The sequence below is a fragment of the Alosa pseudoharengus genome, unplaced genomic scaffold (assembly GCF_046254945.1).
Source record: "Alosa pseudoharengus isolate Yale_2024_CS ecotype anadromous, Long Island Sound unplaced genomic scaffold, YU_APseudo_1.1 YU_APseudo_1.1_scf_24, whole genome shotgun sequence".
NCBI classification, from domain to species: Eukaryota; Metazoa; Chordata; class Actinopteri; order Clupeiformes; family Clupeidae; genus Alosa; species Alosa pseudoharengus.
Window position 1 is genome coordinate 18,216,945 of NW_027468689.1, and position 23,812 is coordinate 18,240,756.

A 23,812-nucleotide genomic window follows, 5' to 3' on the forward strand; every position below is an offset into this window, starting at 1 on the left:
TCATGTCAGATATGCTGATAATTCATGTTCCTTTACCGTAAAGTGTCACCCATATTTCTTCATAACGTTTTGTGTGAGTAAAATGATTGAATGTCCTGTGAATTAATAGCTAGATGAATAACTATATAATAACGAGTGCTTCGAGAGGCTGGTCCTGGCCCACCTCAAGACCTGTTTACCACCCTCACTGGACCCCTACCAATTTGCCTACCGTCAGAACAGGAGCACGGAGGATGCCATACAGCACTTCACTCTGCCCCCTGTCCCTCCTTGACCCACACCGCCCTGTCCTCCTTGATAGCAACACCTACTGTATGTGAGAATGCTGTTCATTGACTTCAGTTCAGCATTCAACACCATTATCCCCTCCAAACTGACCACCAAACTCAGTGAACTGGGCATCAATACCTCCCTCTGAAACTGGATTCTGGACTTCCTAACCAACAGACCTCACCTCCTCAACCCTTTACTCCCTCTTCACCTACGACTGCATACCTGTACATGGCTCTACCACCATTGTCAAGTTTGCAGACGACACTACAGTGATTGGTCTCATCAGCAACAATGATGAGACAGCCTGCAGGGAGGAGGTCCAGCACCTAACACAGTGTATATCTATATAAAAAAATCCATTCATTATCCAAACTCATTTACATGACATGCGGTGTCTCTAGGGAGAGACGGTGAATAACCTAATTTCATAAAACGGTGGCATGTTCCTCTAGACGCACTTCACACTCCTCAACCACAAAAACTAAAAAAAAAACTTCGTTTCTTGGTAAGAATGACCTGTTTGTAGCTGTTAGTTATCAAGAAATGCAACAAACACACACACACACCACCTCTCTTTCACACTCACACACGCACACTTCACCTCAACCTAAGTGTGATATGGGTTTGATGGATGTGTGAAGGACTGCCAAAGTGGCTCTGGTCAAAAAACTCAGAGGAAAATGGAAATGAAAAAAAAAATCAAGCAAACCACAAACACATGCTTATGGTTCTGCATTAACTGTGTAGGAGTCGGAATGCTATAGTAGCATCATCCACAATTAGTTATGATGACTTTGTACCCAAGATTGTATTTTATTGGTGAGCTAATTATGATAAATTAAACTTAATTTCAGGTTACATCGCAAACACGGTTTCCTGTGGTTAATATTATAGCCTAACTTTAACTAGCTGACTAACAAAGGGAGCTTGTCACTAGCTTTCAGTGGCTTAAATGCCAAAGAATGCATGAGATAACAACCAGTTATCTATCAGACTTAATTTTATTTGTAACTTAAGCTAATTGAGAAAGGTAGAGGAACTTTGTGTCTGAAGTAGCCTAATAATGTCAACGCCGTGCCTCAGTGGCATAAATGTGCAGCGCACCAGAGACGTTTCTGGGGCTCACTCTGGGCTTGTAGTCGAGGCTGTTTTCTGGCATAATCAGTAGGAGGGATGTTGTCTTGACACTTCAGAAATCGGTGTATATCCATTTAAAAAAACATTGATTATCCAAACTCATTTACTCGTGTGACTAATCTTTGATGCTTCTGCCGCAAGACGATTGGTCACTGATACCATAATGTTGCGCAATAAGGATAAACTGTGTTGCGCAGGCCAGATTCAACAATATGAAACTAACAATATGAAATACACAATTGTAAAAGGACATAAGCTTAATTTAGAATTGTTTAAGAACTGTATTTTATAAGTGGATAAACGCAATTTACAGGGATTAAAGTGAAAAAAAATCGTTTGACTGAACTTTTTTCAGGCCATAAGTCATACGTTGTTCATATCTACCTATAGAGATAGCATCCCTTTTGCGGTCGCGACCTATTGGTTTTTAATGTACAAAAAGATGCAAACAGCAAAGTAAAGGGAGTATTCGCCTTATTCACACGGCGGCCATTGTTTAAACCAAAACGAGGCTACAGGGTACACTTACTATATAATTAATGCCACCTACAGGTGAATGCATAGAACATAACAATCCTATGGTTTGTGTACCCTGTAGCCTCGTTTTAGCCGCCAATGGCCGCCATGTGAATAAGGCGAATTGAGTTTTCCTGATGAACAAAAATATATTTTAGTACCATTCCTGACCATTGCTGATTAGCCATTGCTGTTCTTTTCTACTGCAGCAATATTGTAGAAAGGCTTTCAGTGTCCCGCCGGCGGGACGGTTACCCCCCTCCACCACCTCCCCCCAACATTCTAAATCAATTGTATGCACCATATTGCTATTGACTCTTGGGAATCCAAAAATGACAACTTTTTTCATGTACAATCTGTATAGTGCTTTACATTCTCAGATTAATTTTATTATGTGTCAATTAAATTTGATCCAAAATGCCCCCCTCCCCCTCCTCCGCTTTTGGTGATACCCTGACTTCTGGCTGCAGTGTAGCTGCAGCACAATAAGTAGATGCCTCATATTGGGTACTGAAATATTCACAAGAATCCATAGAAATTGAATCCTCATGTTGTATTATCCAATATTAGTTGTACAGATGTATAGTCTATCTTATACACACTCATTGAACCAACCAAGTAAATGCAAAAATAGAGACTTTTTTGTAATTATTCCATATTTTGTGTAGTCAGTCTATATCAGAACACCTGACATACAATCTAAATAGTCCACAAGAAACCTCAAAGTGTTACCTTTCATTTGAGACCAGGATTATGCTTCTACACAAAGGAGTTCATGTGCAGTAAGCATTTGATTGTCAGTATGCATTTTGGATAACAAAAAGTCCTATGGGGAGTATCCATAGGCATTTTACAAAACGCATGGGCATACCTTGGCAAATAATAGTCTAAAGCACTCATATTTTCATTCTATATTGATCAACTTTTGCACACAGCTTCACAAGACCTGGTGCTAGGGCTCAGTTGTGTTTCTAAGGGATATCAAGTGACCTAGAGGGCTGAAATGTGGTCAGTTCAGAGATGCTTGTAATCCGGCAGAAAGAAAAAACTATATTCTAGCCTCTGTAGCTCTTTGTCAGTACATCACACAGTTATCTTGACTGCTTCCTACGAAAGCTACAGGTTCTCAGAGTGTCAAGTGTGACAAGAGTGTCCCAGTGACTTCCGTTTTACTTCCGCTACAAGGGACCTATCTTTCAAAAAATATGAACGGGAGTATGGAGAGATAACAATTATTTTTTGGTCCAGTTTGAATTGGGCCACGAATTTCACATATGATGTGTGTGAATTTAAAAGATAATTTTTCACGTCAACAAAGTACTGTTGTTCGATAGACTTCAAAAGTTATGTTGGTTTTGTGCGAATCCGCTCAGTCGACTACATCTCTCGTCTCGAACGATGTACGTCACCAACGTAATGAAACGATGAGATTAGCTGTTATGCTAGTTAACGGTTGCATCTTGCTGCCTGCTATGTCACTTAACAGTATCTAATGTACAGTCTATGGACGAATACAACTTACCTGATGTGTTTAATCCTCTGACTCATGGTATTTTCATCGGCAAGGAAAGCGCAATTAAGACCTGTTGCTGGTATGCTTGTACAATCTAGTGTGGCTGTGAATGAGCTAACGTCACTAGCGCGACTGATGGGTTTGTAGTCATTGGAATTACGATCTTTCACAATGTTGTAATTCAATAGTTACGAAACAAACTGCAAATGTCTTTACATGAAAAATTGTCTTTAAAATTGACAAACATCATATGGGTAAATCAAGGCACAAGTCAACCGGGAGCAGAAAATAATTTCTTTTTCGCCATAGACTGGCGTTCCAAAATTTTTTGAAAGATAGGTCCCATGGAGGCAAACAGAAGTGGCGTCACTGGGACACTCTATAGCTGATAAGTTAGCTGATTTTTAAGCTGATTTTTTCACGATTATAAATTGGACTTAAACAAGAGCAATTATATTTCTGTGTAGTTGAAATGAAGAAATATAAGACAATATGGTCAGAATCTTAGATTCAATTTAAATTATACATATACATATCTCTGTCTGGTGTTGGTAAAAAATATAGCATACCAAAGTGAGAAACAAGATCCAGTCACAGAGAAGAAGTACAATCAAGATACAGACCGGACAGAGGCACACACAAAGAACAATGCACCTCAGAATATGCGTCTCAGTCTTGACACAGAATTATCCAGAGTTTAAATACACAACATATTGTGGCAAAAGATAGAGAATCACACAGTGCCAGAGTCAGGAGACATCCAGGTTACTCTAATCAATGGCGCAAATTGCGTTTGACGCAAAACAAGAAATCAGAAGTGATATCAACCCAGGCGTCTTACATCCATGTTTGGGAAAACAGTACAGAAATCCTATAGGCTCATGAAGTAGGCACATATGTTAATGTCAAAGTGACTTACTAATGAGAAATATACAACATTAAGCCACATATTGGAATATTGGACATAATTAATGCTTTCATTCATGGTTCGAATTACGGGGGGTATTGGGGGGGTTCGTACCCCCTAGATGAGACTTGGACCCTCCCAAAAGGGATGAAAATAATAGTTTGGGGGGTACTGAAAAAAATTAATACAATTTAATGTTATCCAATAATGCATGTAATTAAATGCAGTATTACCATACCATCAATTCAGGGTATGATCTAATGAAATACGATTTTCAAACCCTCACCCTCATTGGGCTATACCATTTCTCTGGTACGTTCAGACTGTGTTATTTGCTATAATACAATACTGACAAATTAAAACAAATGTAGGCTACAGTGTAGGTTGCAAACGCCTAATATAGGTTAACAAGCGGTGGCCAGCTGACCATACATTTGTCTAATATTTCACTGCCTTTGTAACATAGTAATAGCCAACCTTAGAAAAACATTGAGTAGCAAGATCTCTATGGTTTAACCAGAGGTCTCCCTTCCAATCAGCGGCCACGACCATCGCTGCTGCTTAGCTTAAAAATCAGGGCCCAGTTTCCCGAAAGCATCTTAAGCCTAAGAGCTAAACAACTAAACAGCTAAAGAGCCTAGGCTAAACAACGTGAAGATATTTTTTTCCAGCCGTGAACAAGTCATTTTTTTTATTTGCTTGATGTTTGGTAGGCTTAGGCTATCCAAGAAAAACGAATCAAATGAACAAAGGCAGGTAGCCTAGAAATCTAGACGCGCCCCTAGCGGCCAGGGCTAGTCTAGCAACTCTCCGTTGGCTTGTGAGCTCCAGAAATCGAAACTTAATCAGGACATTGAAATCGTGTATAGAGTCGTTTGGTGGGCTTAACATAATGATTGATGGCAGAGTTGCAACGGTTTGGCTTGAATTCCCTGCTACTTGAAAACAAATATCCTATTGCGTCCTATTGCGTGCAGAGGGAATTTTAAAGACAACTGATTATCCCGCCCCTCGGACTGAGCACTGCGAACGGTGAGTGCCCAGACCCTACATTTTAATGTGGGTCTGGCTCGCCAGGCTAAAAGGCAGGCCATTGGCTAGGTGAACTTGGCTATGTAAAGGGAGACTTTCTGTGGCCCTGTGAAAGGGCTAGCGGTACCCTGGGTTCGGGTGAGGCAAGGCTGGACACTTGGAGGTGGAAGGAGGCTCACGAGGCAAGATGTGCAAACATAGGCTGTGTTTATTCTTACAAAAGGTGCAGTTCCATAAATACCCACACGGGGTGAAATGCCAAATGTAATCCCAAAATAATCCAAAAATAACCAACGATGCAAATTAAGTCAATGTCCAAAAAAATACTGGGCTGTTAGCTATTAGCTTGTAGCTTCCGGTTTGGCACAAGCAAAAACAACTATATCTTTTAGCCAGTAAAAAAAACACAAGTCAGCAGATCCTTGTACTTACAGCACATCAGCATTTAGCTCTTACCCCATTGCTCTCCCAAACAGAAATGAGGCTCCCTTTTTAACAAGGAAACCCCTCCCTTCCAAATTGACATCAATCAGAGCCAAGTGGCTCACCCCATTTCCCCCGTACAGGTAAGTATATCACACAAAAGTATTTACACAAACAATAAATCCCTCTAAATCAAAATATACATAATCGCGATTATCCACCACCAATATACATTCATAACAACATAACAACAAGGGAATAAACATTCATATCATGGCTAAATGCACGCCATCCCCCCCCCCCAATGTTCACAATGCACGCTCCCACAGCTCCGAGGCTGGAGAGAAAACCCCTCCACTCCCAGCGAGTGCGCTTTGCATGGGCAGTTGAGCTGGAAGCGGCAGACAGGTAAGTTGGGTATGCTTGTGTTCGCGGCTATGGGGAAATTAACGGTGGAAAATGTGTGGAAAATGAGACATGGCAGTGGGGCCCTCACTACGTGTCAAAGATGGTATGTAAATTACTTTGTAGCAGAAGGGAGAAATGATAAATTAGTGCGTTTTACTGTCGCGGAGCTCTGTGCGTGAAAACGTCAAAAATGCGTGGCTGCAGTGCCAGGAACCAACGCGTGATGCGGGCATTGGAATCTTTCATGCGCCCCAGCCACTGCAAGGCACGGTGGTCTCTACCCAGCAAATAATATTTCAGGGAATCAAGCGCCCACTTGACCGCCAGGCACTCAAGTTCTGTGACCGCATACCGTGTCTCCCGAGGAAACAGCTTGCGGCTGATGTAGGCCACAGGTTTCTTGTGCTCCCCCTCCCCCTGGAGAAGCACCGCCCCCAGCCCCACTCCAGACGCGTCCGTCTGCAGCGTGAAGGGCTGTGTAAAATCTGGGCTCTGGAGTACTGGATCGTGACACAGCGCCGCCTTCAGGTCCTGAAACGCCCTCTCCTGTTCCGGCCCCCATGGAATCCCGTTGGTGCCTGACTTCCGGGTCAAGTCAGACAAAGGAGCCGCTCGCCGGGAAAAGTTTGGCACGAACCGACGATACCAGCCCACCAAGCCCAGAAAAGACCGGATGTCTTTCCGGGTCCGGGGCCTGGGGCAGTCCAGTATCGCCTGGACCTTGTCTGTCTGCGGCCGGATGACCCCCCGGCCGATCACGTGGGCCAGGTATTGCACCTCCTCCCGGGCCACGGCGCACTTGCGCGGGTGGATGGTTAGCCCCGCCTCCTGGATGCGCCGGAGCACGTCACCAAGGTGACGCAAATGTTCTTCCCAGGAGTTGCTGAAGACCACGATATCGTCCAGATAAGCCGCTGCGTACTGGTCAGTGCCGGCCAATACACTGTCCATCAGCCGTTGAAACGTGGCCGGTGCCACCTGCAGTCCAAAGGGCATGACCAGGAACTGGAAGAGTCCCTGGGGTGTGCGAAAGGCTGTGCAAGGCCTGGCTTCCTGGGTCAAGGGAACCTGCCAGTATCCCTTGCACAGGTCTAAGGTGGTGATGAAGGTCGCTTTCCCCAGTCGCTCGATTAAGTCCTCCAGTCGCGGTATGGGGTAAGCTTCAAACCTGGACTGGGCATTGACACGGCGAAAGTTACTCCACTCACTGGTTGAGCGCTCGATCACCCCCATAGCCAACATCTCCTCCACCTCAGCCTTGAGGTGTGGCAGCAGGCGTTCGGGGACCCGGTACATCCTCTGACGCAACGGGGTTGTGTCCTTCAGAGGAAGGGGGTGCTCTACCAGTGTGGTGTAACCTGGCCTCTCCTGAAAAAGGTCAGCTGGGATGACTCGTGCCAGCTCCTCCTGCTGGCGAGTGGACAGGTGGGACAGGTCAACAGTTGCCGACAGCTGGCCAGTTGGGAAGAATTGCTCCGGTGTCTCTTCCTCTTCCGCCACTGCCTGCACCCGGAGCTGCAGACTGATGTCCCGGTCATGCCATTCCTTTAGGAGGTTGACATGAAACACCTGGGTTGGCTTTCTTTTCCCAGGGAGGTTGACCTCATAGGTAGCTGGACCCATCTGCCGTACCACCTCATACGGCCCCTGCCACTTGGCCAGGAGCTTCTGCTCAGAGGTGGGCAGAAGCAGCAGAACTTTCTGGCCCGGCTGGAGTTGTCGTTGCCGGGCAGCCTTGTCGTACCAGGCCTTCTGCTGCGTTTGGGCCTGCTCCGTGTTCTCCCGCACCACCTCAGCCATCTCCTCCATCTTGTCCCTCATTTGAAGGACATGGGCCAAGACGCTGCGGGTCTGTGGTGTCGCTGGTCCCTCCCAGGTCTCTCTCAAGACGTCCAGTGGTCCCCTCACCTGCCTGCCATAAAGCAGCTCAAACGGTGAGAAGCCGGTGGAGGCCTGGGGCACCTCCCTGTAGGCAAAGAGAAGGTACGGCAACCAACAGTCCCAATCCTTGCCATTCACTGCTACAAACTTTCTCAGCATGGCCTTGAGAGTCTGGTTGTAGCGCTCGACAAGGCCATCTGTCTGAGGGTGGTATGGGGTGGTCCTGATGCCCTTGATGCCAAGCAGGCGGTACACCTGCCTCATGGTACGGGACAGGAAGGCTGTGCCCTGGTCAGTCAGCACTTCCTGGGGGATACCTACTCTAGAAAACAGCTGAAGTAGGGCCTGGGCAATGGGACGGGCAGCTATTTTGCGGAGAGGGAAAGCCTCTGGGTAGCGTGTCGCGTAGTCACAAATGACTAAGATGTATTTATGGGCACTCTGGGTCCTCTCTAGGGGGCTTACAAGGTCCATAGCTATGCGGCTGAAGGGGGTCTCAATAACAGGCAGGGGCTGTAGGGGGTATGGGGTTGTCTTGCGGTTAGAGGTTATCTGACAGGTTGGGCAACTCTTGCAGAACTTCTGGACATCGGTGTAGAGCCCTGGCCAATAAAACCTTGCCTATCCTATCGTAGGTCTTTGTCAGGCTAAGGTGTCCAGACCACGGGATGTCATGCCCCATTTCTAACACCCTCCCCCTGAGCTTTGTAGGCACCACCAACTGCTCTGGCCTGCCCTCTGCTGGTTGGTAATACACCAGACCCTCTCTTACCACATAGTATTCCCTAGAAAAGTTGGTAACAACATCTGTACTGTCACTGTCCTTTGCAACTCGCTCAAATGCTATCTTCAGTGAGTCATCCTCTCTCTGCATCTGCTCAAAATTCTCCGGGACCTCACCCACATCAATATCTGAAAAGCAGTCAGTCACATTCTTCTTCATACTGCCCACAAGTCTGGCCTGCCTACGCTGTCGTCGAGTCCTTCTGGTCCTCACTCGAACTGGAGGGCTGATTTCAGCATCGGCACAGGCTAACTCGTCCATGTGTTCAGCATTCCTGTCCTCGTCTTGATCGGTTTCTTGGGCCTGCCTTTTACGCCGGGCCCGAGTCATAACAAGATTCACTGGCTTTGTGGTGTGCAGCAGATCAGGAAGCACAACAATGTCCTGGCCAATAGCTACTGGGTGACTAAGTCCTTCAACAACACCCACAGTAACTTGATAGGTCAGCCCCTGCACTTCCAAGTAGATCTCAGCAACAGGATATTCATGTTCATCCCCATTAACGCACAAAACCCGTAGGTACCTCCCCCCTATGTAATCCCGTTTCTCCACTAGGTGGGGCTGTACTAGTATTTGCGTGCTGCCAGAATCTAAGAGGGCCATAGCATGTTTACCATTTACAGTCACCGGCATTGTCTGAACTTTTCCCATGAAGCCTGAACCACCCTCATCTGGTCTTGGGATGCAGCTATGACTGGAGTATTTGGGCTTCCTATTGGGACAGTCATACTTAATGTGACCTTCTTGTTTACAGTAATAACACACTATGGGGCCATCAGATCTTTGTGCAGAGTCAGATTTGGACTTGAACTGAGGCTGGGGCTTTGGGCTGGGGCTTGGGCTTTGGGCTGGGGCATAGCTAGGGAAAGGCATCATTCTGGGCACAGCTGTCTTTGGACCACCCCCATAACCAAACCCCTCAGACTTACCCCGCGGCGCTGGACGTGTGTAGGCTTCCTGACGGAAGTTCTTCACTCCCCGACGAGCCGCCATGTAGTTCTCCACCAAGTCTGCTGCTCCCTGGCCATCCTGGGGGTTTCGCTCCTTCACCCAGATGCGGATGTCTGGTGCCAGGGTGAGAAGGAGCTGTTCCAAGATGAGCACCTCAGACACTTCTTCAACCGTCTTCCCAGACGGTCTAATCCACTTTTGGAACAGGTCTTTGAGGCGGTTGTATAGCTCGCGGGGGGTCTCTTCTGGTCGTACATCAGGCTCCCGGAAGCGCCTCCGGTAGACTTCCTCGCCGATCTCGTACTTCAGAAGTATGGCCTCCTTCACCCGATAGTCCGTTGCTTGGTCCATGTCCATTGCCACATAAGCACAGCGAGCTTTCCCGGAGAGGTAGGGCACCAGAAACACGGCCCAGTCCTCCCTTGGCCAGCGATATGCCGTGGCCAGTCGCTCGAAGGTTGTGAGGAACTGCTCGATGTCATCGCTGTCCTTGAGCTTGGGAATGGCACTTCTGGTCCACGTCATTGGTGCTGCTGGTGCTGCCGGGTGAGCGGGCGTTGGTGCAGGGGTAGGGCCTGGAACTGCTGGAACTGCCGGTGTTGGGGCCAGTGGAGCCGGTGTTGGGGCTGGAGCTGGTGCTGGAACTACCGGTTGTCGGTCTTGGCGTGGCGTTGGTGATGGTCTGCGGTCCACTTCCACATCCTCCCTCAGCTGGTTCAGCTGCAGCTGGACACTCTGCCAACGCCTCTCCTGCTTGAAGGCCTATTTCTCCTGTGACTGCAGAGCCCTCTCCAGCAGTTGATGCAGGAGCCCGATCTCCGATGCCTCTGGCTGAGACACTGCACCCACGGTGGTCAGGGCCTCTGCACCCTCATCCGGGGACAGCTCCTCCACGCCAGCCAGGTCACAAGTCAGTCGCTGGCCCTCCATCCTCAGCCAGGCACTGACACGGCTCACCCTGCGGCTCCCTCCGCCTCGGCAGTCTGCCCGACGTCTTCCGCCTCTCTTGTCCAGCCTCTCTAAAAAGGCGTAACACCCAACACTTCTGACACCAAATGTGAAAGGGCTAGCGGTACCCTGGGTTCGGGTGAGGCAAGGCTGGACACTTGGAGGTGGAAGGAGGCTCACGAGGCAAGATGTGCAAACATAGGCTGTGGTTTATTCTTACAAAAGGTGCAGTTCCTTAAATACCCACACGGGGTGAAATGCCAAATGTAATCCCAAAATAATCCAAAAATAACCAAAGATGCAAATTAAGTCAATGTCCAAAAAAATACTGGGCTGTTAGCTATTAGCTTGTAGCTTCCGGTTTGGCACAAGCAAAAACAACTATATCTTTTAGCCAGTAAAAAAAACACAAGTCAGCAGATCCTTGTACTTACAGCACATCAGCATTTAGCTCTTACCCCATTGCTCTCCCAAACAGAAATGAGGCTCCCTTTTTAACAAGGAAACCCCTCCCTTCCAAATTGACATCAATCAGAGCCAAGTGGCTCACCCCATTTCCCCCGTACAGGTAAGTATATCACACAAAAGTATTTACACAAACAATAAATCCCTCTAAATCAAAATATACATAATCGCGATTATCCACCACCAATATACATTCATAACAACATAACAACAAGGGAATAAACATTCATATCATGGCTAAATGCACGCCATCCCCCCCCCAATGTTCACAATGCACGCTCCCACAGCTCCAAGGCTGGAGAGAAAACCCCTCCACTCCCAGCGAGTGCGCTTCGCATGGGCAGTTGAGCTGGAAGCGGCAGACAGGTAAGTTGGGTATGCTTGTGTTCGCGGCTATGGGGAAATTAACGGTGGAAAATGTGTGGAAAATGAGACATGGCAGTGGGGCCCTCACTATGTGTCAAAGATGGTATGTAAATTACTTTGTGGCAGAAGGGAGAAATGATAAATTAGTGCGTTTTACTGTCGCGGAGCTCTGTGCGTGAAAACGTCAAAAATGCGAGGCTGTTGCAATGGCGCCGCCCGGACAAACATTCCCCCGCTTCCCCCCTACAAGTCCACAAACTTTTCCCCAGTCCTGGCATGTTGCCCAAGTTCCCAGCAAACATACAAACATTGTCCACAAGCATTACATTGTCCATCAAAGTCCTGGTGTGTTTCGTACGTGTATGTGTGTGAGTGTATGCGAGTGTGCGTAAATATGAATGTGAATCCGAAATCCGCGTTGCGCTTTGCTTGCGCAACGTAACAAGGGTACCTGCTGCGAGTAACCTCGCAAAACGCTACTCTATCAAGAGTTCACAGCGTGGCAGTGAGGAGGGGGAAGATCACCTCCTCACAGGCCCATCTCTGTGCTATTGGTCTATGCATTTCCAGGTTTGGATTGCACTGCTATACCAAAAAATATTACGCACAGGGCGCACCTTGAAACAGTGTTTACCCAAATTCAACCCTTCCCATTTCGTGTAAGGTATATTGTGCTTGCTAGTATGATTACAGTAGTTTCTTTTAACTTGTCGGCCAGCCAGCCACGGTCATTTGACCTATAATTCGAAGGAAAGTTGACTGTGAACCACATGTGTGAAATCATGTGTGTAAGCCAATGGAGAGTGACGTCACTAGTCGAAATAGCTGTACCCCCTGAAGCTGACGGTATAATTCGAACACTGCTTTCATTACTTTCTCCCACTGGTAAATGTGGAAAGTGGTTTCTGCTGACAGAGTATTTCCAAACCAATGGGGGGGGGGGGGGGGGGGTTACTGCTGTGGGTTCGCAGGCTTTCCTGTTTTCTGACACTTGACTTATTCACACCTCTGAGTGAAAAACAGCAATGAGAGGGCAGAGAGATAAAAACAGATATAAGGAACTATCCCCAGATGGATGAATAGTCTCACTGTTTAAAGTGTATATGTCAGGTTAAAAAACATTTTTGACAAATGAAGGGGCATGAATAGTAGTGAGTAGTGTTTTTTCTTGAAAAATCAACTTTAAATACACTAGAACAATATTTACCTCATAAGAGGGAGTCCAGCAAAGTTGAGCATAGGGGAGAATGGGTTTTAACTGCATTTTCTTTTACACCTTTACGCCAAATATGTCCTCTATGACATACCAGTGGTTCATAAGCATGAGACTGACTGGCAGGGACAAAGTAAAGGCGAATAGGCTACACAATTTAGGTAAATCATGGCCATCGGTGAGAAATTGATTAGGGGTGTGAGTAGGATCGGATCACTATTAGTATGCATCATGGCTTCAAAATGGCAGTTGTGTCATTTTCCATCACATAGGCTTTCATATACAACAAGTTAAGTAGAATGAGTAAGCAAATTAATAGTCTGTCTATAGCTAACATTAGTTGATAAGCAGATGGATATATAAAGAGCAAATGTGTGGTAGCCTATATACACTGTTTTATAGGCAGGTCTCTAAAGCAGGAAGCATATATGCCCATGGTTGGCTGAACACAGACACATGAGTTGCTTACTGATTCTACTTAGTTTAGGCTATATAATGGCCTATATGTGATGGCAAGTGACACAACTGGCATTTTCAAGCATTGCTACTTACCCATATTCTCTTCATCACATTTTAAGATCAATAATGGTTGCCAGTAAAGAAAAACTGTATCAGGATATTTTTATGTCAGGCAGGTAGTAGACTCTAGCATGACATACTGGAATGAAGTCATGTTTTTATCCTCATCAGTGTAAAAAAACCTACTGTATGATCCCTTATCCCATGTGTTTTAATTGACCAACTTTGCTGGACTCCATCTTATGAGGTCATCATTGTGTCTGGAATGTTTCCTGGAATGTTCATAAATTCAGTTATAAAAATAACTGTAAATATTGTTCTATTGTACTGTATTTAAAGTTGATTTTTTAAGAAAAATCACTACTCACTACCATCTTGCTTTATGTCCCTACATTTGTCAAAAATGTTTTTAACCTGACATATACACTTTAACGTTGTTAATGGTGTGTAGAAAATTAATGTTGACATTTTTACTGTCAGCACACCCCATTGTAACGACACACACATGCTTAACAACAACGTTTAATGTTATCCCTTGAATTTCGCATCCAAACAACACACAGACAGACATATGTTCCTGGAATTAATAGATAGATTTCAATGTTTATTATTAATAATCATATGATATCCACATGTACAAGTAATTTACATAAATACTTCTGTCTGTTCAAAGGAGAAGGTGATTTCTGTGGAAATGGAGAAGGTGGTTTCTGGGTATTAGGGTTGATATTACATTATGCTGTGTAGTGGGTTAGCAACCTCAAGTTTTCCTGTTTTCTGACACTTAAATTCACACCTCTGAGTGGAAAAACAGCAATGAACAGGCAGAGAGATAAAGAACATGTTTAGTGTACAGTAAGCGTGTATGTGTGCGCATGAGCGAATGTGAAAGTGTGTGTTTTTGTCAGATATATTTCTAACAATAACATAGCGTAACAACTTCACACCGGGCCCGGGTGTGCCAACGGGCCCTAGCCTATTCATTCGTCATTTACTGTGGCACTATCCCATAACTTATTACTATAAGCGCGTCCCATATTAATTATTTCCATTACAATGTTTCTCACAAGGTGCGCTGTTACGTGTTCCCAAACCTGGTGGGCGTCTAGATAATAACAGCGGCCTAAACTTTGCCTACCTCTGGTGACCTTCCTATGTCCTTTGTTTTTCTGTTCATCTCACCTGTTGATTACTAGGTTGGTTATACAGGGTCTGGCAGGAGGGGCCTACTGTATATATTCTACCTGGTGCTTGCTGACATGCATGCTTGGTGCTTTGTGCTTGCCAGTCCACCCAGCGTTCCTGCTACCAATGCCATTCGCTTTACCAAATACAAACCAAGTACAGTAGTATGGTACAGTATATTGTGTGCATCCCCAGGACCGAGTGCAACTGTGTATAGTTGCACCCTTGCTTCCAATGCTTGGTAACACACACACACACACACACACGAATGGAAGCAAAACAAGAAAACAGTGTGCCTAATAATAGTCAAAAGTCCTCGGGCTGAACAACTTTGAAATGTACAGGATCATGTACAGGTTATTTGTACTTGTACAGTACACTAGTGTATTGTATAATAGACCTAGCCTGATCTATCTATTAATGTGTTGTGTAATAGACCTAAAGCCTTTATTTCATTGCAGAAAATCCAAGTGGGCTCTTCAAATTAAGTATATAAAAACACATAGCTTACAATTGTCCTTTACTTGAGGTCAAAGAAGGATAAAAGAAAAAGAAGAACTGTATCAGCTCTATAGTCAGGGGGCCTATGTGGTTTCTGTGGGATTGAAATGTTAATTTTTGGAGAGTGGTTGGACTGTCTTTAGAGGTCATTGAACATGGAGAAAAATTATGTTTTCCTTTTTTTTAAACTGTTTTAACCCTATTTTTGTGAAATTGTATAATCACTATAATTAACACCATAAATTTCGCCTAAATCACTGGCTATGTTGAATAAAGTTCACAAAACAGTTATGTTCTTATTTTCAACAGTATGATTGTATGTCAGTATTATGATTGTATGTCAAACAATTAGAGATAAGATCAATAACCAATCAGTTTCACCAAATACTCCATTGCTGAAAGATAGCAAAATCACAAATGATACCTCAAACAACATTTAATTCATTTACATGTAACCTGCGTTGTGTTGAACCTGCGCGATTCAGCCCTGCACACGCCCGGACTTGAACCCGCGAACAGCAGCACCTCGGATCGGGAGGCGAGCGTGCTAACAATTGAGCCAATAGCCCAGGCTACTAGCTCGCATGCCAGCAGCACTCTTGAGGCGTCGGGGAGTGAGGTTTACCAACGTTCCACAAGCACAGCTAAGCTAGCTGGCATCCGTTACACTCACCCCCCTAAACCTCACTCCCGATCCGGGTCACGGCACCAATGTAACCTGCATTGTGTTGAACCTGCGGGATTCAGCCCTGCACACGCCCGGACTCGAACCCGCGAACAGCAGCATCTCGGATTGGGAGGCGAGTGCACTAACAATTGAGCCAATAGCCCAGGCTACTGGCTCGCATGCCAGCAGCACTCTTGAGGTGTCGGGGAGTGAGGTTTACCAACGTTCCACAAGCACAGCTAAGCTAGCTGGCATCCGTTACACATATACACAACATATTAGATCTCACCTCCACAATTTCCTCATCAAAATCTACAACTAGTCTACTAAACCCTATTTGTACTCACCTTCTTAAGACTGGTCTCCCCTTCCTGGATAATGTTTTGCTCTAGATTATAAATAATTCTATCAGGGCATGTACCGCAGTTGTTTAAGACATCTGTTATTAAGCCCTCCCTCAAAAAACCTAGCCTTGTATCGATACTGGTCCTCCTGGACCTCAGCGCTGCCTTTGACACCATAGACCATGACATACTACTTAGGCTTGAAAATTTGATAGGCATCAAAGACTCAGCACTTGGTTTAGATCATACCTTCCTAACCGTCAACAATTTGTACAGGTCCATAATAAACCATCTACCCAGATTATGGTCAAAGTGCCTCAAGGCTCAGTACTGGGGCCCCCTGTTGTTTAGCAAATGATACATAACTATATCTCTCCATAAAACCTGTTGAATTAACCCTGTTAGCCAAACTTGACACATGTATAAGAGATATAAAGACATGGATGACAAATAATTTCCTGCTTTTGAACAGATAAAACAGAAGTCATGGTTTTAGGTTCTAAAAAGATGAAGGATATCCTATCCACATCACAGGCTACATATAGTGATCTTCCACTGACCTCATCCACAAGTGTTAAAAACCTGGGAGTTATAATTGACCAAGACCTAGCACTAAGTAATCACATAAAACAGATCAGCAAAACTTAATTTTACCATTTAAGGAACATTTCAAAGATAAGGAAGTCCTTATCCTTACCAGATGCCGAGAAATTAATGTTTTGTCATCTCAAGGATAGACTATTGCAATGCTATTATGCTGGCTGTAATAATACCTGTCTAAAGAGCTTACAGCTTATTCAAAATGCAGCTGCTCACACACACACAAAATATGAACATATTTCCCCCATCCTAGCATATCTTTACACTGGCTACCTGTTAAAAGTCATTGACTTCAAAATATTACTTGAAAGAGGACACCTCATGAAGACGCTCTTTTGTCTGCTTCTGACAGAAGAAGCACTTATCTATGCTGGCAGCAGCTGCTGCTGAACAAGTGTACAAAGTCCCTCTAGATGGACTTGATGCAGTTGCAGGTGTTGCTGCAGGTTCAGAAGATGGTCTACCACGTCTTTTCTGAAGACACTGAGTCCTGCCTGCTTCACATGATTTCTAGTAGCGAATCTTAGCATGCTGCAGATGATCACTGTTACAGGTGGATTTGTAGCAGTTCCTGTGCCAAACTGCTTTGTTCTGTTGTAAAATAACTGCACTGTAACCAGGGTGCGATTTGTGTAAAAACCAGAGGGGGGGATGATTTTGAATAAGTTTGTAACCCCCCCACCCCCCCCACCCCCACCCCAAAAAAAATTTAAAAAAATGAACGAACGATTCATAGCCTAGTAATGTCGTGGCTAATAATACCGTATATTATTTTTGCCACCTTTGTAACATTTTAGTTTTAGTTTACCGTGGTGTATGACTTTAAATAGCAAGTGTGTTTGGTATGATGATCAGCTCCTAATGCAGGGTAGGACTACGTTTTGACAAGCATACAAATTCACCTTGTTCTTGCCCCATCTGAAATGACTTCTCTACTTTTGCTGCCTCCATCCTTTCTGTATTTGTTGTGTAAAAAACGTTGTATATTATGGCACTGAAGTCTTAAGTTAGTTGGCTAACAGTGTTAGTTGGTAACCAAATAGCCTACACATTGCGCTACACGCTGCGTAGGCTACGTGCATTCTCTCTCCTGCTGATTTGCGTTCAGTAGCCAACCCAGACAGCATTTACATCTGTGCCAGATCCGTTTTTGAATCAGCAGATTCGCGCAGCAGTCGCACTCACTATGCAGATCTGCACCAACTTTGCGCCAGACTTGTATTTAGCTTCTGACTGTGACAGTCCATCCAGCGGGTGCGGCGCCTATCCGGGGCAGCTTCGCAGACCAGACGCGCCACAACTGAATTTAGTCCGCCCGGCGGGTGTGGGCCAGATTCGCAGGAGCTGCGCAGACCTGACGCGCCACAACTAACGGAACACTTTCCCCCCACATAAACCTGCAAGTGCAACTCTACGTTATGTGATTATGCAGAGTGGAAGACTACAGGCTGCACCGTCTTTGTGATTATTGGTAAGTACATTATACAAGTATCATTTTAAATGTAAACTGGTGTTGATGTCATTTTAGTCTGCTAAATATTTAGGCCTGTATTAAACATGAAAGTTTACAAACTTAGTTTACTCTGAAATTCTGACAACCTGAAACGTGCCAGACAAGCTGGGTAGTAGCTACGGTTAGCTTGTAGGTTCTTTTAAACATGCACAACTACGTGAACATGAGCTTTAAGGTTAAATTGGTGAGCTTTGCTTATTATTCACCAAAATCGCTTAATATCGTGTCCATTGTGTGTTAGCTGCAAATTCGTAGCCATTAGCGCTAACGTTACCCACTTTGAATGTAGATAGCCTTGCTGCTAGTAGCACTGCAGGGATTGCATAGACGGCCAGCGTTTGTTAAGCCTGTTTGTTTGGAAGTTTCAGCTCTGTGCTGCATTTGCAGAGCTATTGCCACGCCCTCTTCTCCTTTGACACTCATTTCCCCATTCAGTCCACTGCAGCTCCAACCAATTAGCCCAATCAGCCACAGACTTTATTAGGCAACACCTGTGCCCACAGCCCTTCCTTTGTTCAAGCCACATGGAGGAATCCTTGTTCGTTGCTGCTGCGAATGTCGTGTCCTGCCTTGTGTGCGTTTTTTGAACTATGTAAGTCATGTTTTTCTTCAATGAATGTTGTTAATTTAATTCATTTGATTATTTACTGCATTCTATGTTCTAGTGTAAATGTTTGTTGTTTAATTGAATTGTGGCCTTGTATTGTGGCATTATGGAGCTAATTGTATCCCATATCCCTTTCCCTCTTAGAGACCACACACACACATACCTGCTCCTATCCAGACAGTCATACACACACAACCATAACCATACTGGATGTAGCATCAATAAAAAGGATTGTGGAATTACAAGTGACTGGACTGAACTGTTCTCACCGACACCTCCACTGGTATCAAGCCAGCCACCTACACCTCCCTCTCACACCTCCTTTTCATGGTCCTTCGAGGCCGGAGCCTACTGATGACCAGTGGAGATGTCCAGTCACTCCTTGCCCTCGCTACTTCAGCCTGATCGTCCACGCCGCCAAGCCCAGCTTCCTGCCCGGTACGATGACTTTATCCTGCAATATAGTCAGCGACCACAACATCCTGCTGAAGCACCAGAGCCACAACCTCTTTACTCCGCAGACATCTTTGGTGTTGGACCTCAGTATCAACCACAGCATGAGGATGAGGAGGAGGAAGAGCCACCTCAACTACCCAACGAGTATGATGAAGAGGAAGAGCTGGAACCACCGCAAGAGCCGGAGCCAGCGACAGAGAGAGGGACTCAGGCAGACTCTCCAAACCCTCCCTCATCTGTCTCTTCTGGAAGAGCCTCAGCCTTGATTCCTGACCCTCAAACTGAGCTCTTACAGCAGTTACTCGTAGAAGTAAGAAATCAAGGTAGACTAATCCAGCACTGTATGCTTAGTGGCCAGTCCTCACGATCTCGTTCACTGCCATTCCCTTGCCCTGATAACCTTGGCCCTCAGTTAGTAGCATCACCAGCCCAGCCTGCTGCAATGCCACCTCAGGCTACCACAAGTGACCATAGGCCCTTTCCTCCCCCACCTCAGCAGCAGCTTTCTTTTCCCCCTCCTGTAAGCCGTGCCTCTTCCATTCAGCCCCTAGCTCAGTCCTGGCAGCCTACGAATCCTCTTGACCATAGTCAGTTTCCTGCCACCTCTCAAGTCTCAGTCTCACGTAACCCCTTGCTCCCAGCCTACACGTTGCCACCTCAAACTGTCCCTGCAGCAATGGCCCGCTCTGCTCAGTCAGTGTACCAGTCCCGCGATGTGCAGCCTCACCACCTTACTTCTGTGGCCCCTCCAGGCCATTTAGCTCCTCCTTCAGGCCGATTGCAGTCATATAGAAAGGTAGAAGGTCCCTCATTTCCTTATCTTACTAGTGAGGATGAAAGCCAGTATATGATGTTAAAGATGGCCCTATCTAACCTGTTAGACCCAGGAGAGTCTGAGCAGTATAAATACCACATCTTACTGGATCACTTAAAGGTAGATCAGGCGAGGCGACTTGCATTAGCTTATGTCCATGCCCAAGATCCCTACACTCAAGCTATTCGGGCCCTAGATGAGCGTTATGGTCAACCCAGACAGCTTGCTCTGAGAGAGCTCCGGGCTATAATGGAGATGCCTGCTATCCGGATAGGTGATGGTAGAGGTCTAGATCAGTTTTCCCTTAGAGTACAGGCCTTAGTGGGTCTCCTCCAGTCCATGGGCCATGAAGGCCTCTCGGAGCTTACTTGTGGCTCACATGTTGAGAGGCTATTAGAGAAACTACCTAGTGAGCAATTCTGCCAGTTTAAGAGAAGCATGAGTTTGAGCAGACCAGGTCCCCTTTCCTATAACCTCCTAGATTTCTCCTCCTGGCTGCGACATGAAGCCCGCTGCCAGCCCAGAAGGGAGAGAACCCTTCAGCCTGTCCGGCCAAAGCAACCACCCTCTCACCCCTTCAGAGCTACAGCCATACTCCATGGTAGTAAGACTTCCTCTCAAGTGAACTCCCCTAAAGTCCAGATTGCTCCTACTAAAGCCAGTCCGCTTCCCCCCAACGCCTCATCCGAACGCTGTCGAGTGTGTGCTTACTGTAATTCCCCTGAACATCATGTCAGTAAATGTGAGGACTTCCTCCACCTCACAAAAGATCAGAGAACTAGCTGGATCAAAGAGCAGAAACGCTGCTGGCGATGTGCACGAGACCACTTTGCAACCCAGTGTGATCTGAAGGGACGCTGCAACCAGTGCAATGGGAAACATCTGCAGGTCCTATGCAACATCAACCAGAGGCAAGTGCAGAATTTCTACCTAGACCATCCTAGCGATTGCAATAAAGTGCTGCTGAAGGTGGTTGATGTGACCCTGCGCAATGGAAACAAGTCCTTAGACACGTATGCCATATTGGATGATGGGTCCGAACGTACGATCCTGCTGTATCCTGCTGCCCAGAAACTTCAGTTGGAAGGAGAGCCTGAGAGCCTGACGCTGAGGACTGTGAGACAGGATATCCAGACTCTTAACGGTGCCGACGTGTCCTTCACCCTCATTCCAAAGGCCCATCCAGAGAAATCCTATGCCATCAGGCATGCATTCACTGCTGACCAGCTTTCCTTGTCCGAACATTCTCACCCTGTGAAATCCCTCCAGCGGCGCTATGCTCATCTCCGGCAGATTCCCCTGAAACAACATGATAATGTAAGCCCTCTGCTACTCATAGGAGCTGATCATACTCACCTCATCACTCCAACCCAGCCTGTAAGGTTAGGCCCTCCTGGAGCCCCTGCAGCAATCAAAACCCGTCTCGGCTGGACGCTCCAGGGTCCTGCTAGAGATATTGTTAGCTCTCCCTCCACCAAGTGTCATTATACCTCTTTTAAATGCCCACCTGATGACATCCTCCACAATGTGCAAAAACTGTGGCAGCTGGACACATTACCTCTGAGGAACACGAAAATGGTTGTCCGCTCTAAACAGGACCAAGAGGCAATTCAACAGCTGGAGGCTCAAACCATCCGAATTCAGGTCGATGGCGTCCTACGGTATGCCACACCTCTCCTACGAGCAGATCCCTGGCCCTCTCTGAAAGCCCCCAAGGAAGCTGTTATGTCCCGTCTTCGCAGCTGTGAGAGACGACTCCTCCAGAACCCCCCACAGGCGGAGACCTATACCAGAGAGATCCAGAAGTTAGTTGATGCTGGGTATGTCAAGAAGTTATCCTCATCTGAAGTAGCTGATGCTCCCGAGTCTTGGTACATACCTCACCATATTGTGCATCATAATGGAAAAGACCGCATTGTATTTGACTGTTCCTTCTCCTATCAGAATCAATGCCTGAATTCACAGCTGCTCCCTGGTCCAACCCTTGGGCCTTCCCTCCTTGGTGTTCTCCTCCGTTTCAGGCAGCACAAGATTGCCATCAGCGGAGACGTTAAGTCCATGTTCCACCAGGTGCGCCTGCTGTCCAGAGATAAACCCCTCCTTCGCTTCCTCTGGCGTGACCTGGACAGTAGATCCCCTCCAACTGTGCATGAATGGCAAGTCATCCCATTTGGCACAACCTCCAGTCCATGCTGTGCCATTTACACCCTCCAGAGGATCGCCAAGGATGCACAGGCAGATGAGCACATTACCCATTCCATACACCAATGTTTCTATGTGGATAACTGCCTTCAAAGTCTTCCCACACCAGAGGAAGCTAAGGACCTCCTTCACAGCCTGCGCACAACCCTCTCCTCTGGTGGCTTTGAGATTAGGCAATGGGCCAGTAATGACCCCAAGGTCATCTGTGACCTCCCTCCAGATGCCAGGTCAGACCAGGCAGAGCTCTGGCTATCACACCATCCTTCCCTTGATCCCATGGAGTCTACTTTAGGCCTTCACTGGAATTGCCATACAGACACCCTGAAATATAGACATAGAGCCATTGAAGCTACTACCCCAACCATGCGTCACGTCTACAGAGTTCTTGCGAGCCAGTACGATCCCCTTGGCTATATCCTCCCCTATACAACAAGAGCCAAGATCATTGTACAGCACCTGTGGGCAAAGGCAAGAGAATGGGATGACCCCAACCTTCCCCACAACATCCTAGAAGCCTGGCTTTCCTGGGAAGGAGAACTCTCTAATCTTTCCACCATAGTACTGCCCCGTTGTCTCACCCCTCAGACAGTAGAGCCCTCCTCAGCCACTCAAGACCTGCACATTTTCTGTGATGCATCAGAGCAGTCTTATGGTGCAGTCGCCTACATGCGCACAGAAGATAGTCCACAGGTGAATGTGTCCTTCCTAATGGCGAGGTCCCGCGTTGCACCCAAAAACCAGCTATCCATTCCTCGACTTGAATTGTGTGCAGCCCTCATTGGAGCTCAGCTACTCAACCTCCTCCAAACAGAGCTCACCCTCAACATCAGACAGGTTACTTTATGGAGTGACTCTACCACCGTCCTCTATTGGCTTCTCTCAGAATCATGCCGCTATAAGGTCTTTGTTGGAACCAGGGTGGCTGAAATCCAGGAGCTCGCCAAAGGCCAGGAATGGCGCTATGTGGATTCCCAGAACAACCCAGCAGACGATCTAACTAGAGGGAAACAGCTGTCTGATTTAGCTAAGCCCTGCAGGTGGAACCAAGGACCTGCCTTCCTCCTGCAACCCCCTGACCTGTGGCCAATTAGTCCCATCATCGATCAGTCCGAAGATCCATCAGAGCTACGTAAGCCCAGTTTCTGTGGTGCTGTATTTCTTGGCCCAAACCACTCCATTCCAGATCCTACCCAGTTCACTACCTTTCAGGATCTCCTTGACTCTACCGCTGCCTCCTGTCATGGGGCGGCAGAGACTCCTGCAACACCATCAGCAGAAACCTTCCTCGATGCAGAGATCTCCATCCTAAGACAGGCCCAGTTGGATTCCTTTGGGAATGATCTGGCATGCCTTCAGACCCACAAACCCCTTTCAAATTCCAGCCGTCTTCTCTCCCTTGCTCCTGAACTAGATCCAGTATCAGGTCTCATCCGAGTAGGTGGAAGGTTACGGCAAAGCAATGACCTGCCTCCTGATGCCATGCATCCAGTTGTGCTGGACCCTGCCCATCCAATCACAAAGCTTATAATTAAAGATTGTGATGACCATTTACACCATCCTGGTCCGGAGAGACTTTTTGCTGAGCTA